General features: G+C 42.3%; 1 pseudogene; it reads right to left on the bottom strand.

The window, feature by feature from the left end:
* Positions 1–14757: 14757 nt before the first annotated feature.
* Positions 14758–15334, bottom strand: LOC109449471 (large ribosomal subunit protein uL23 pseudogene; annotated as a pseudogene).
* Between the last annotated feature and the right edge of the window lie 487 nt (positions 15335–15821).

A 15821-nucleotide genomic window follows, 5' to 3' on the forward strand; every position in this document is an offset into this window, starting at 1 on the left:
CTTCCCTTTGGGAAACAAGAGAAAACATTTACAAAAGGCATTTATTTGTGCATCAGGCTTTATTATATGTGTGAGGATGATGATTGGGTATCATATATATCATCCAAAAGCAGAACTCTCAATGTCGGATATTAGATATTTGTGTTCTTAAAATCCCTTCGGTAATATATGATTCCATTCATATAAAATCCCCAAACTGGCAAAACTAACCTAAGGTGTTAGAAGTCAGGTCGGCATGAAGGGGTGTGACTAAGAGGAATCATGAGGAGGATTTTGGGATTCTGGTACAATTCTCTTTCCTGATGAGATGCTGGCTACACAGATGTTTTTGGACGCTATTGAACTATACACTTTCGATTAGTGTACTTTTCTGTATTTATGTTATGCTTCAATAAAACACTTATAATAAAAAAAACAAAGAACACAGCAGAAGCCTGTCAGCAACCTCGTATCCAGACCTGTTGCTCGGCTCGCTCTCTCCACCCAGGCTCTCCCTAGATCAGTGTAGAGAATTCTCTCACACTCACAGCCTCTGCATCCAGAAGTCAGTTGTGGGTTTTGACCTGTTAACTGCTTTCAAAAAGGAGGAGAGACATGCAGACGCAGGAGCATGTTGTCAGAGGGGAGCCAGTGCAGACACCCCCTCACGTACCCTTCTTCCCAAACATCCTGTCAGTCGCACCAGGGAGAACTGGAAAGACTGGTCCATGTTCCCACTCCCTACTCCTTTCCTATCTTCAGCTACGTGTGATGACGCCCAAATCTGTCAGCAGAGAGACTTTGCTTCTGACCTTCCAGAGAGGCCAGGAAACCTCCTCTGCACAGTGAGATAGACAAGACAACAGATCCTGAAGCCATCCCAGGAGCTAAACAGCCCCCAGAAAACAGGAGCATGGCTCATGGGATAGGAATGAAAACAGGAGCGTGTGGCTCTCAGGACACATTCATCTGCCCACCTGTGGGCATTCTCAAAGGGCAGGTCTGAGCCTGGATGCCCCCATCCTGCAACACGACCTCTTCCCTAAGCTTCTGGAGTTCTGCCACTGGGGTCCACCGGGCATGGTGGGACCTGGTGCATGCCATTGTACAGGAGGAGCAGCAGTGGTGCCAGCACGCAGCCCCTAAGGCCAGGTGCCAGCAGCAGGTGGTGAGGAAGCTCAGGGTGTCCAGAGGGGGTGGGGGGCACGTCATCACACGTAGCTGCCACAGCCAGGTCAACAGGAGGTCCATACTGTGAACACCTACCTCAAAGGCCAAGGCTTCGGCTGCCCACTCCAGCTGTATGTGCTAATGTGCGAGCCATGCCTGGTTCATTACAACTACCACACACTCAGGAGGAAGGCTGCCAAACCCAGTGATCTGCTGCCCTGGCCCATGGAGGAGGGCCAGCTGTTCAGGTTCTTCCCAGGCCACCATCACTATCTGCTGTATCCTGGAAGGACAAAAGAACTTAGGAGGCAACTGCCTCCCCCACCTCTTCCACAGATAATGCTGCCACCACCTCTGCCCTCACGCCCCTGGGTAGGACATGGTCCCAGCAAGGCAGGGGTACCAGCCCTGAGGAGAAGAACCCAGGGAACATGCTCCATGGTCACAGGGAACGACTGTTCCTTCTATACTACCAGGAGCATGATGCCAGCCCCACAATCGGTGAATGGGGGGCTCACGGCTCAGGTGGGTGCTCCCAGGTAGCAGGAGGCCTCAATAATACCGCTGTGCCCCCTGTGCTTCCACTAATGCCTCTGTTCTGCCCAGGCATTAAGCTAATACATGAAAATGGTACCCGACGTGACAGTTCTGTCCTTTAATATGACTGGTACCAGCACGCCGGGTTTCGCCAGCCTGGGACTGCAAGTCCAGTCTGACTAACATGAACAGCCACATTTTAATTGCTCTTAGCCCCCAACATTTGCAATACCACAGAGGGTCTTAGAATCTTGCCGAGTTTCTCTTCTGTGCTGAGACTATCGGATCTCATCTGCCAAGAGTCAGTTCTGGTTGCTCTTCGGTCAGCACGTAGCTGTCCAGGTGCAGATGTCCTGTCCATGCTACTTTCTGGGCACTGATTCTGCAGCTGCCACCCTCAGCAATGTCCAGAACAGCTGCAGCCGGCTGGGCCATAGCCTTTCTGCCCTGGTTCAGCCTGCGGTGCTGTCATCGCTGTCGGGTCCACTCTTGCTGCTAGTTGAGCTGGGTCTCTGGGACTGGGGCTCCACAGATAAGAGGGGCCCTGGTCTTACTTGGTGTAGATCTCTGGCAGTTCCCCTCAGGGAATGGTGCTTGTGCTAAGTGAGATGGAACAGCTTTTTCCACTGGAAGGGGAGCCGACAGGAAGATTTCTTGAGCTCTGCAGGGTTCCACCACGCTGCGAGACCATTCTCCCAGGTCCTGCACCTAAACTATCTTCTGTAAGTATATATCTGTGGCTGGGGGGACTGGGTAAGGTTGAGAACCAGCTTCCAGCTTTTCTGAAACCACTAAGTCACTTGGATCCTCAGGCTTTGAAGATGAGTGGGGTTTGTAGTATGAGATGCCTTCCTTTTTTGTATCAAATATTCTCTTTGGTGCCATATTGTTCCTTCTTGCACGGCTCTTGTCAGGGACTCCCAGGGTATCAGCTATCTCCGAACACTGACTGTTAACAAAGTTCAAGTTCTTGTTTCTCCAGACATACCTCAGGCTCACACAGTTCAGGGGACATAGATGGCTACCGGAGAGGAGCCTAGTGGACAATTACTCTTTTTTGCTGCTTAGCAACTGGACACCCTTCTGCTGTCTAAGGAATTCCCCCACTGAATGGCTGGTAGGAGGCAGAGCTCAGCTTCCCTAAAGGAGCTTGCAATGCCAGGTTCATCTTTAGTGGCCTCCCTTGAAGTGGGCACAGGCCCAACACACCTGCCCTGGACTCAGCTTTGGCTCTTCGCCCTCTAACTGATTCCTTTAATAAACCTCCTTTATGCTTAAACCTGCAGAGAGTTTTTGTGGTTTGTAGTAAGAACTCTGCCTGACGTGATGGGTTTCATCTCCACGTGACCCCAGTTCCACCCTGTTAGATAAAGACATTTGGTTGTCTCTCTTCCTCCCTTTCTTTTCCCTCCGTTCGTACTCTCCTCTCCATTATGAATGGGCTCCTTTCTACTCCTATTCCTTTTTCCTTAAATTCATCTTAGAATTTACCCAGTATGGCTTCCTCAGCCCTCATTGCTCTCTCTGGAGTCGTTTAGCTCGGAGGCCTTTCTGAACCTCGTCAGGTTTAGTGCAGGGGCCTTGGTACTGCTACTCAGACCTTTCTTTGAGGATGATTCAGCCCCCAAAAGTCCCCAGCTTGGTCTTTGTACACCTGCAAAAGTGATAAACAATGTGGGCTTCGGCAGGGACTTGCACAGGAAGCAGAGCTGCACATGCTTTTGCTGTAATTGTTCTTTCTCCGTGGTTGGCCTGCCTGGCCATGGCAACTTAACATGACAAAGGTGGCACCACAGTTCTAAGGGGAAAGGATGGATTGTTTAATAATGGTGTTGAGAAAATGGACTCACTCTAAGGAAAAACATACAAATGAATATCACCTAACACTGCATACAAAGGTGGACTCTCTGGGAGTTATGTGCTACATGTGAAAGATAAAACTACATACAGTTAGTAGAAGAAAGTGAAGGAAGATATATCATGTCCTTGAGATATATGAAAGAACTTCTTAAAGTTTCAAAAGCTCAAATCGTATGAGAAAATAATTAATTTGTTTAATGAATTTTATTGCATAAAATGATGGAGTTCTATTCATATGGGAAAGTTAATAGGTAATGGTGGAAAAAATGCTCAACTTCACTAATCATTAGAGAAATGCAAATAAAAACCACAATGAGATACCACCTCACCCCAGTCAAAATGGCTATCATCAATAAATCAACAAACAACAAGTGCTGGCGAGGATGTGGAGAAAAGGGATCCCTTGTGCACTGTTGGTGGGATTGCAAATTGGTGCAGCCACTATGAAAATTAATATGGAGGTATCTCAAGAAATTGGAAATGGAACTACCTTATGACCCAGCAATTCCACTCTTAGGTATCTATCCAGAGAAATTCAAAACACTAACTCGAAAAAATTTATGCATCCCTATGTTTATTGCAGCATTATTCACAATAGCCAAGACATGGAAACAACTGAAATGCCCATCAGTAGATGACTGCATTAAGAAACTGTGGTACATTTATACAATGGAGTAGTACTCTGCCACAAAGAAGAATGAAATCTTACCATTTGCAAAGATATGCGTGGACCTAGAGAACATTATGCTAAGTGAAATAAGTCAGATGAAGAAAGACAAATACCATATGATCTCACTTATATGTGGAATCTAAAAAGATAGAATAAATTAACAGGCTAATCAGAAACAGTCTCAGATGTATAGAGAAAAAACAGGATTGCTAGATGGAGGGGGGTGGGGATGGGGAAGAGGGGACTGGAAAGCACAATCAGTAACCACAAAATTGCCACGGGGATACAAAGGACAGTTTGGGGAGTATAATCAGTAATGTTGCAAAGAGTTTGTAGGTTATCTGATGGACACTTGTCTTATTGGGGAGACCACTTCAGGGATGGTGTAGGTGCCTGACCGCTGCAGTGTAAACCTGAAGCTAAAGCTGAATAGTGATCGGTGTCGACTGTGGTTTTATATATATATATAGTCACAGGGTGTGGAGCACAGTGCAGGGAATGGGGTCAATGAAACTGGCAGCTATGTGTGATGTCGAAGGGGTGGTAGATTGAGGGAGCGGGGTTGTCACTTTGTGAAGGGTGTAAATGTCTAGCTATTGCATTGTTTTGTACACCTGAAACTAATAATAATAATAAAAAAGGCAATGGTGGAATTGGAGAGAACATTTGCAATGTTTAAAACTGACAAGGTATTACAATCATTTTAGACTACACAAAGAAATCCTACTGATCGATAAGGAAAAAAACAGCAACCGCAGAAAAAAAATGGGCAAAGGACATGGACAGGCAAACAACAGAAGAGAAACCCAAGAAGCTAATAAGTATATGACAGGTTGCTTAAAATCACTGATAATCTGAAAAATGGAAATTCAAACCTTCATGAGATATCATTGGGCACCTATTTGACTGGCAACCATTAGAAAGCTGGGTTTTTGGAGGGGATTTGGTGACATGGGAGTACATCATGTATCACTGATGGAAATGCAGACAGGTGCAGCCATTCTGGAAAGGAGACTGCTTCTACTTGGTCAAATTGAGTTCTACATAAGCATACCCTATGACCTAGCAATCCTGTTCCTAGCTATATATCCCCGGGAAATCCTTATACAGACCCATAAGGGATCACTTATAAAGATGTTCATCATGTGTCTGTAGTGGCTGGGAATGGAAGGCAACCTGAGTGTCCCTGCTGGGAGAGTAGGACGGGTACACACGATGGGGCATTTTGCACAGGTTAGACATCTTGAGTTAGATGTCACATAGCACCACGTTAACAACACAGAGATAAGGACACAGAATAAGATATAATGCATAATATCTTTCACATAAACTTTTAAAGTATATGCGTATAAATCAACAATGAACATTTTGCAAGAATACAGTCAAATGAAGATGCCCATTACCACAGTAAAACAATGACCTGTGGCGAGAGGGGAATGAGAGTAGGGAATAGGAATAAAAGAGAATGTTAATCAGTAAAATAAGGGCTCTGTGCCGACCAAGGATAGTAATACGGCACGGACTGAGCAGTAGCAATGACCAAGCCTCTTCAACCAAGGCAAACAAAACAAAACAAAAACAACCACTGGAAAAGAGAACGCACGATGTGTACCTAAAATCTTGATTCATGTAAGGTAGAGAGTGATGTGGGCCCATGGCAGGTACTGACACAGGGCCTCAGGAGACACGGCAGGAAGAGACCCTGTTCGTGTTAGGGGAATCAGAAGAGGCTTCATGGAGAAGGCATCAAGTTTGAGTGAATGTTACCCACCTAAGAACAAGCTTCTTTCCCAGGTGGCTCACGTCAGAGAGATCTGCTCATGTCAAAGAAGAACCTGTCCACCCATTTATACAGAGTTTGGGATCAAATCCGTACCAGATTATTACACTGGAAGCCCAGGACTCACACCAGAGATGCTGATATATCCTGATGGATGGTCAGGGAGACAGGAAGAGGGCCTCTTGGCTGGGCCCAGAGCCCTCTAGTGAACTCAGGGGTCTGGGCAAGGTCATCTCCAGTAGCTTGTTGTAATGTCCTCCTGTTATCCCCATGTAAAGCTCAATTATGGGTGAATAAAAGGAAAGATCTAAGTTCAGCCAGGAAAGAAGTGGTACGTTAGAGATTCCCTAGCATCTGCTTCCAGTCACGGTAGACTCAAGGATAAACCACCCTCCCTCTAAAGAAACTATAGAAGTTAGAGAAGACATCTGAAGGCCCAGCAAAAAGAGGAATTAACAGAGTAGAACAGGGAGGAGACAAGAGCCTAAATGAGTGAGCCTTTGCTTCTTATCTGAGGTGTGTTCACCCACTGGGAGAAGGCAGCTAACAGGCCAAGCTTCTTGGGTGAGTAGGAGGGGTGATATTGCATCCTACAGTGTCCTGATGACACACAAGAGTCATTTGCTATCTCACCTCACTGCTATTTTTACCCTGGAGCTGTCTGCCAATCCTCGGAATCTAGAACATGGAGCTGGAGGGACATAGTTGGCATTCACTGTCCACCAAGGTGGACACCCCAAAGGGTTATAACTGGAAATGGGGTGGGGACTGAATCTGTGGTCATCTAGAATATTCTCAAGCTCTGTTCCTGGACTGAATGCCCTCAGGTGCTGGCAGAAGGAAAAGAGGATCCTCTCTGGAAGAAAATCCGAGGTCTCAAATTGATTTTCAAAATAGTCATTTCAAATAAAACATCCAGAAAACTCACAGGCACACAAGGCACGTGAGAAAAACAACGGGTGTCAGAATCAACAGAAGCCATAAATGATAGAAAAAGACCCAGCGAGATCCCAGGTATTAGAGTTACAATTTGTAAGAAAGCAATGATTACTGTGTCCATGGAGATAAAAGCAGAATTTAAAGTTTTATGTAAGGATATGGAAAATTTGAAAGTAACATTGCAGATTTAAAAACAAACCAAAACAATTAGATATCACAGAACTGAAAAGTACAAGAATCTAATAAAGAATTCAGTAGAAAGGTTAATAACAGTCAGTGGAAAGGAAGGTAAGTCAGAAGAAACCATCGAGAATGAAGCCCAGAGGCATAGAGATGGAAAATACAGAAGATAAATGACATAGAAGATAAAGTGAGAAAATCCAATATATATTTAATTGTAGTTCCAGAAGGAGGGGAGAGAGAGAATGGAGCAGAGGCAACGTTTGAAGAGATAATGGTTGAGAATTTTCCAGAATTGATGACATAAGCCAATTTTCTGATTCAAAAAGCCAAATGGAAGATTCCCACAGGAAATACGAATCTCAAAGAACCAGGTACTGGTTAAGCCAAGGACTCCTACTTGTGGATGTTCTCCTTTCATGACAAGATGTGGAAGTACTCTGAGGAAGCTAGTGGATTTCTTTATAGAGGAGTTTTTGTTGCATGTTTTAAGATGGGAGAAATTTGACCTTGTTTATAAGCTGAGGGAAGAAGCCAGCTGAGAGTGGGAGGCTAAAAACATAGGAGAAAGGAGAGGCAATGAATGAAGAAGTTTTTAGAGGGGGCAGGGACCCATACTATGAATAATTAGAATAGCTACCATTTATTGAGCATTACATTGTCAGAGTCTGTTTTAGGAACTTGTCACACATTGATACTAATTCTTAAAATGTTTAACAATTAGTATTTCTATTCAGATATCACTGATAGGTTAATTGATGCTCACAAAACTTAAAGACAAAACGAAACAAAACTTGGTTGCATAGCCAGTCAGTGGGCGCACTAGGACCCAAATCAGGTCTGACTTACTCCAAAGCCTGTGTTCTTTCTACTCTTCCAGGCTGTTTTCAGAGCTGCAGCTGGCCTTAGAAAGGCCTTTCCTGTCTGAGACTAGAGGGGAGGAGAGGATGGTGGTGGAGGTGAAGCTGTTTGTAGAATATAGAGAAAGAAAGTCGAAGTAGTTCAGGTTGGAGTCTTGGTTATTTTCAAGAAAATGGTAATGGATATTATTTGCAGAGTTTGAAGGATGTGGGAATTGAACAGAGAAGTAGCTACCAAGGAAGAGTGGAGGGAGAGCGAGGCGGAGAGGAAAGGAGCGGAGTTAGATGAAAGAGGAAGAGGTACCTAAAGGGCTCCAGGAGAAGGGATGTCATAAACGCGTGGAGGTCAATGACAGGTGCAGGGGGAAAGGCACGAAGCAGAGAAGACAGGTGAGGGGGAGGGACATGTAATACAGTGGCTGACTTAGGCGGATGGCAGGATTGGGGTGAGAGGAAAACTGTGAATCAAGTGCCAAAACCCTCAACGCCAGCATGTACAGGTGTCCCAGAGGCAGACCAAGGACACCGAGAAGTGGGGGAAGTTTGAGGAGAAACGGAATATTTCATAGTCTCAAAGTATGTTCCTGCAAGTAATTACTAATTACAAAAGGGGGAAATAGTAACTTTACAGTGGAGAAACCTAGTAGACTTCGCCTTAACCAAGGGATCTCAAAATGCTGTGTTATTAAAGAGATAAGCAAAGCTCCCAGTGCCTGGCAAGGAAAAGTAATACATTATTGTAGTCCTTGAGGGAATAATAACGACATCCTCAATGACGAGCAGTCCACAGATGTCCACACCTCAATCCCACCTCAGTGCAAAATGAATCTGTGCTAACTGCTAACCAAGGGTTAATGCTTTGTCCTTGGGTAATATGTGGTTAATTCATGTGCACTTGACTGGTCTTGTGCAACAGAGAGATTGTAAGGGTGGGGATTCAGGCATGGTGGCAGCTTTGGGAGAACTGCTTTGGGACTAGGGTGAGGGGAGTTTGGGGTCTTGAACTGTACTGGGTACCCCGTGCAGCTCCACCTTACGAATTCCTGAGTGCCATCTGATGAATCCCTAGCTACGGTTCTTCTTTGGGTCAGGCACTGCCGACCTCGTCTCCACCAGATGCTCACGTCTCTAGTTGGCTGTGTGTGTATTGGCGTGAGGGACGCGTGCCCGGCTCCGGGTCCTCCTCCACTCTGACCTGGCTGTGCGCTCCTTCCCCTTGCATCTGCCGCCCTTAGGGCAGAACCATCTACAGGGACGAGGACCCGAACCCGGGGACGGCGTCTTCTGGAAAGCGCGCCAGTGCCCTCTAGTGGATGAGCTCTGAACTTCCTGAGGGCCGGCTCCTCTGACTGGGGCGGAGTTAGGAACCTCCTCCAGCCAGACTTGGGCCTGAGAGCCACTGACAGCCGGGAGCCGTGTAGCCCTGGGACTGTGCGGACCGCGGGCTTGGGCTGAGCGGAGTGTGGTGCGGTCCTCGAATGAGACAAGTCTGAGTCAGCCCCAACCCAGGCCCGCGCGGACGTCTCCGCCTGCCCCCTCGTCCCCTTCGCTGCTTCCACTCCTTTCAGGTCTTCATTCTCCTTAAGGGAAAAGAAGGGAGAAATGACTATATATGTGCCAGACAGCTTCACATATTCACATGGAAACACACTACTTCTAAAAAGAATTTGAAGTGATCACAAAGATTTATGAGGATATTAAAGAAAGGGAAAAGGATGGGGCCGGCGGAGAAAGGTAAAGTTAATACTTAAAATGAGTTTTGAGACCCTGAACAGTTACTAGACCAGAAGACTAGAAATCATTAAAGTTTCAAGAAAGAAGAAACCAAGAAAACTCAAGCAGTCCCTCAAGAATCAGGAACAGGAGACCAAGGGGGAAGGGAAATCATAGAACTAAAAATATAAAGTAAACCAGTGGAAAACATATCAGACATCATAATTATTGCAGATGGATTAAAGTCCCCTAACTTAAAAAAATCCCGTGGTAAAAAGCCTAGGACAAACTATCTACCTATTGTGTGTTTGTACGTAAGAGACATAGCTGAAGCAAAAAAACAGAGTTTGAGAACAAAGAGCCCAGTAGAGACATGTCAGGCAAAGCTAACACTCCCACATCCACCCATTTTGAGTTCTAGCTCCAAAATCTACCCATTCGTCTTCACCCCAAGCCATTCCCCAAGCAAACTGCGGTGATTTCCCACCTGGAAAACAGCAATAGCTTTCTAATTGATCGCTCTTTGCTCCTCTTGCCGTATTCCCTACAAAGCAGACAAAATATTCTTTTAAAAACATAAATCAGATTTTAGAAACTTAAATCTCTCCCTTGCCTAAAGTCCAAAGTTCTTCAATGTCTTCTTCTGGCAATTAGGATAAAATTCAACCTCCATACTCTGGCCTATAAGCCCCTGTAGGGTAGATGTTGAGGAAAATTTGCCTTCATTGGTTGATGTGAGCTTTTGTCTATTAGCTTTTATCTGTTCCTGTATGTGAGGTGATTTCTGTGCTGTGATCAGGGGTTGAATAAATTCCCCCTTTGGTCACATTCTCCAGAGCAGGGGAGACATGAGATGAGGTTGCTTTTCTGTCTGCGCTGTGAGGTGATGGTTAGCTTAGCTTAGGGTTAAAGGAATTCTTGATCAGGAGTTGAGAGAATTCCCTCTTTGTTCTGTCTGTTTCGCCCACCTCAATAGATAAAGTGAAGAAGTAGCTAAGTTATATCAGGACGACGTGACAGGCACATCGCCAGGACCTGTTGCTTATCCGGACGAATTGCTGCTTCGGCCGGATGGGCAGCATTCATATCAGTAACTGCCGGACCCTCCTGGAACTGGCCATTCCTGGAGGGGGAGGCAGGAACACGAAACTTGGCTCTAAGGTACATCTGAGAAAACATATAAGACAGACCTCAGTTGGCAGTGTAATTATTACTATTATTTCGTCATTTGGTCATTTGTCATTGGTGATTTCTCATCATTCTAACATTTTGAAGGCTTCCAGCAACATGCAGCTTACAACACCAGGGCATGTCCTGACTTCCAGCCATGAACCTGGTGAGGGCTGGCTGGTTCCCGAGGCTAATTAATTTAGCCTTCTTGAGGACTTGTTAGCATCTAGAAAACTTGTATGCAGTTTGCAGCTTACAGCATCAGAAGACATCTTAACTTCTAACAACAACAGCAGCAACATTCTTCAGATTGTTAACACCTTGAAAGCTTACATGTATCTGGCAGCTTATAGCATCAGAAGATGCCTTGACTTCTAACAACAACAACAACAGCAACAACGGCAACAGCAACAACATTCTTGGGAACTAACAAACAGCGGTGTGGGAGACTCCCGAGTTTCTCTCAGCTACAGACCTGGTGAGGTTTTGATTTATGACTTTTCCAGTGTTGTTCTCCCTCAGTTTGGTGAGCTTTTGACATCTCCTGTAACAGTTACTATCCTATAGAGCTTATTACTGCTTTTGGATACTCCTTACCGATGTTATTTGTGTAGTTAGCCAGGTGATTTTTGATCAATAGTAAACATATGTTGAGATCTCTTAAACTTATATGTATGTGTATTCCTTTGACATGACATTGGTATCAATGTATATAGTTTAGTCTTAACCAACTTTACTTTCTGACATTAGCATATTATATTAATTGCCTATGTCTTTTTGCTATTGTACTTTGCTAAATAAATTGATTCAATATTAAAAACATTAATTCATTAGCTCCATTCTAGCGTGTGTCCCTCCCCCCCCCCCCCCGTCATTACAGCCCCACTTCCCATCCCAGCTTCGCTCACACCACCCCTCCCTCCTAGCTGCTGCCACAATGGCCTTCTTACTGTTCCTCAAACATTCCCTGGCACACTGTCTCCACTGGCTGGAATGCCACCCTGAGCTCTTCCTTCTCATCTCTCAGCTCCAACTTCTGGCTCTACCGCAGAAAAGCCTTCCCTGGCCGGCCTGTCTAGAGTCAGACCCTTCGCCTACTTAGTCTTTATCATTACCCCATTTATTTCCTGCAGAGTACTCACTACAATCTGTAAACCACTTGTTCATTTATTTGCTTATTTATTTCTTCTCCAATAGAATTTTTACTACAGTCTTTGGGTTCCTCTCAGTATACTGTCACATCATCTACAGGTAGAGATAATTTTTTTCTGTTCTAAGAATTTGTTCTTATAATTCCGTTTTGTTTTACTAATGCAAGAGAGCCTTTAACATAATGTTGAATAATAGTGATCATGGTGAGCATTCCTTTTTTGTGCTTAATTTTAATGGAATAGCTTGAGGATTTCACTGTTTTAGTAAGATATTTGCTATGGTTTTTTGGTGAATATTCTTTATTATATTTTAGAAGTGTCCTTCTTTTCCTGTATTACTTTTACTTTTCCAGTTTCTTATACAGTAATTAATCTATGTAAAATTTTTATTTCTTTTTGTGTCAATTTGTATTTTCCTAATAACCCAACAATTTTCTCTAGATTCTTGAATTGGTTGCCATAGAGTTGTATGTAATATTGTCTTATAATTATTTTTCTCTCTTTTGCATCTGGCATTATATGGCCTTTCTAATTTCTAATGCGTGATCTCTCTCCTTTGTCTCCAATGGTGGCAATGAAATATCCATTAATCTTACAAAAAATTAGATTTGGCTTTGAACTACCTTGTGACCCAGCAATTCCCTCCTATGTACACATTCAAAAGAATTGAGAGCAGAGGTCAAACAGATATTTGTACACCAGTCTTCATAGCAGCATTATTCACAATAGCCAAAAGGTGGAAACAACCCAAGTGTCCATCAACAGATGAATGGATAAACAAACTGTGGAATATATACATGATGGACTATTATTCAGTGATAAAAATAAATGAAATTTTGATAACATGCTATGACATGAACGTACCTTGAAAACATGCTTAGTGAAATTGACCAGACACAAAAGGACAAATATTATTATATGATTCCATTTAGATGAGTTACCTAGAATAAACAAATTTACAGAGACAGAAAGGAGAATAGTGGTTACCATGGGTTGGGAGAAGGGAGGAAGAGAGAGTTATTGTTTAATCGGTACAGAGATTATGTTGTGGGTGATAAAACAAGTTTTGGGTATAGATAGTGGTAATTGTTACACAGCACTGTGAGTGTAATTAATGCCACTGAATTGTACACTTATGAATGGTTAAAATGATAAATATTACATAATGTGTATTTTACCAAAATAAAAAATTTAGATTTGAGATTTTTGAATTTTTTCCGTTATATTTTATGACTATTTCACTAATTTTGACTTTTACTTTTATTAATTCCTTTGGCTGGATTGTTTATTGTTTGTTTTTAATTTCCTAAGATGAGTTCTTAATTACTTCATTTTAATCTTCTTTAAGGATAAAGCCATTTAAGAATGATTTTTCTCTTGAATATGTATTTTACATTCTAAAACATAGGTTTCATTACTTTCTAGATAGTTTTTTATTCCAATTTTGATTTATGTGTTGATCTAGAAGTTACTTTTATTTTAAATAGTTAATAGTTTAGAGATCATCTATTTGTTGTTCATTTGCATTCTAAAATATTGATCAGAAAATATATCCTATGAAATTTTCACTTTTAAAAACTTATTAAGTTTTATTTGTGGCAAAGTACATGATGGTTGGATATATATAACAATAGAAATATTTTATTGATATGAAAAAAATCTGTATTTGTAGCTTGCAAAGTTCTATACGCATCTATTAAATTGAGCTGGTTGATTGTAAGACTCAGATTCTCTATGTCCTAGCTAAATTTTTGTCTTCTAGATCTGTCAGATTTTAATAGACAAATATTAGAATCTTTAACAATAATTGTGAATGCATATTTTAAAATCAGATTTTCCTTGTATTTCTCATAGTTTCTGCCTTATATATTTGGCTGCCATGATGTTTAGTGTTTAAAGGTTTATGACTAATACCTTCTTCTTAAAATGTGTCTTTTATCATTACTCATTATATCTGTCTTATGTCATATTTTTACCTTAAATTTCACATTATCTATGTTGTCATTTTTTATTTCTCTTTGTTTGCATTTGTCTGATATTTCTTTAATCACCAACCTTTCTATAGCACTTTGTTTTAGGTATGCTTCCTAGAAGCATTATATATTTGGATTTGGTTTTTCAACCCAATCTGACAGTCTCTATCTTTTATAAGGAAATTCAGCTCATTCACATTTAGTGTAACAGTTGATATACTTGATTTTATTCTTTCTATATTATTTCATTTTTTAAATTTGTTTTAATTTTCATCTTTTCCCTTTTTTCTGGCTTATTCTCATAACTATTCATTTCCTCCTTTCTCTTTGTTAATTTGGAAGTACTAATCAAAAGTATATTTCTTTACAATTATATCGAAACATGCTAGTAACCCCCCTCTCATACCACGTAGGTGCTGTGCTCCCCGCAAGACAGAACCTTTAAAACGTTTTTGCCTCCTCACTCTTCCCACCTTTTCCAAACTCTTTGTTTTTTCTAAGACAGTTTGATATTCTGGGTTTGTAACTAATAGTAAGTTTTTCTTGTATGTTTAAGAGTTCTTACTTAGCACTTACATTACAAATTGTCAACCACACTATTGTCATTTATTTAAATGTAAATATATATATATATTCCATAACTTTCTCCCTTCGTTTCTCATCTTTCCTTATGTTGAAGTCTATTCGGATTCACTTCTTATTTGATTAGAGTACATCCTTGACATCTTTCTTTTCTTTTTTTTTCTAGGGTAAACCCTGTTATTTATTGTGTACAAGTATACCACAGTGTGGCCTCCCCCAGCACAACCGGACATCAACATAAAGAAACAAATATACAGTGAAAACATTTTGTAGTTAGAATTAGCCAGCTGGACTCAGTGTAGACGATCCCAATTTTGTTGTCAACATCCAAAGCATCATAGTCAGGAGCCAGTGGAACCTATGCCTTCTTCTCTCCATCAGGCCCGATCAGGGTGTTGACCTTGGCCACGTCAATGTCATAGATTCTCTTCACAGCCTGTTTGATCTGGTGCTTGTTGGCCTTGACATCCATCCACAATGGACACAAGTGTATTGTTGTCTTCTCTCTTCTTCATGGCTGACTCGGTAGTTAGGGGGAATTTGATGATGGCGTAGTGGTCAAGCTTGTTTCTCCTGGGGGCTCTCTTCCGAAGATATTTCGGCTGCCTTCCAAGCTGCAGTGTCTTGGACCTTCGGAAGGAGGGTGACGTCCGGATCTTTTCTTTGCGGCTGTGGACGCCTTTCAGGACTGCTTTCTTTGCCTTCAAAGCCTTTGCTTTGGCTTCGGTTTTGGGAAGGGCAGGGGCTTCCTTCTTCGCTGTAGGCGCCATCTTCGTGAAAAGGGTTTCCGAGACCTGTTCTCATCGGTTTAGACAGCCACGTCTCCACATCTTTCTTTTACCTGAGAGGTGAGTACTTTTTTGCCTGTGCAAAAAAGTTTTAGGTCACCGTCTTTTCTCTCAATATCCATAAACATTTCTACTGTCCCTTCGATTTTAAGGTTGTGATTTAAAAAAAAAACAACTCAGCAAATTAGTAATACAAGGAAATTTTCTTAAATAGTAAAGACATCTATAAAAAGAAACTTATAGCAAAGTTCACAATCAATGGTAAAATGCTGAAAGTTTTCACCTTGAGTTAAGAAATGAGGCAAAGTTACCTAGTTTTGGTACTTCTATTTAACGTATTATTGGAGGTCCTACCCAGTATAATAAGGAAAAACAAAGACATAAAAATTTTACAAATTTAAAAGGAGGAAATAGGGCCGGCCTGGTGGCTCAGGCGGTTAGAGCTCTGTGCTCCTAACTCCGAAGGCTG

Source organism: Rhinolophus sinicus, chromosome 17 (genome assembly GCF_057876585.1).
Source record: "Rhinolophus sinicus isolate RSI-liver-muscle chromosome 17, RSI-T2T, whole genome shotgun sequence".
NCBI classification, from domain to species: domain Eukaryota; kingdom Metazoa; phylum Chordata; class Mammalia; order Chiroptera; family Rhinolophidae; genus Rhinolophus; species Rhinolophus sinicus.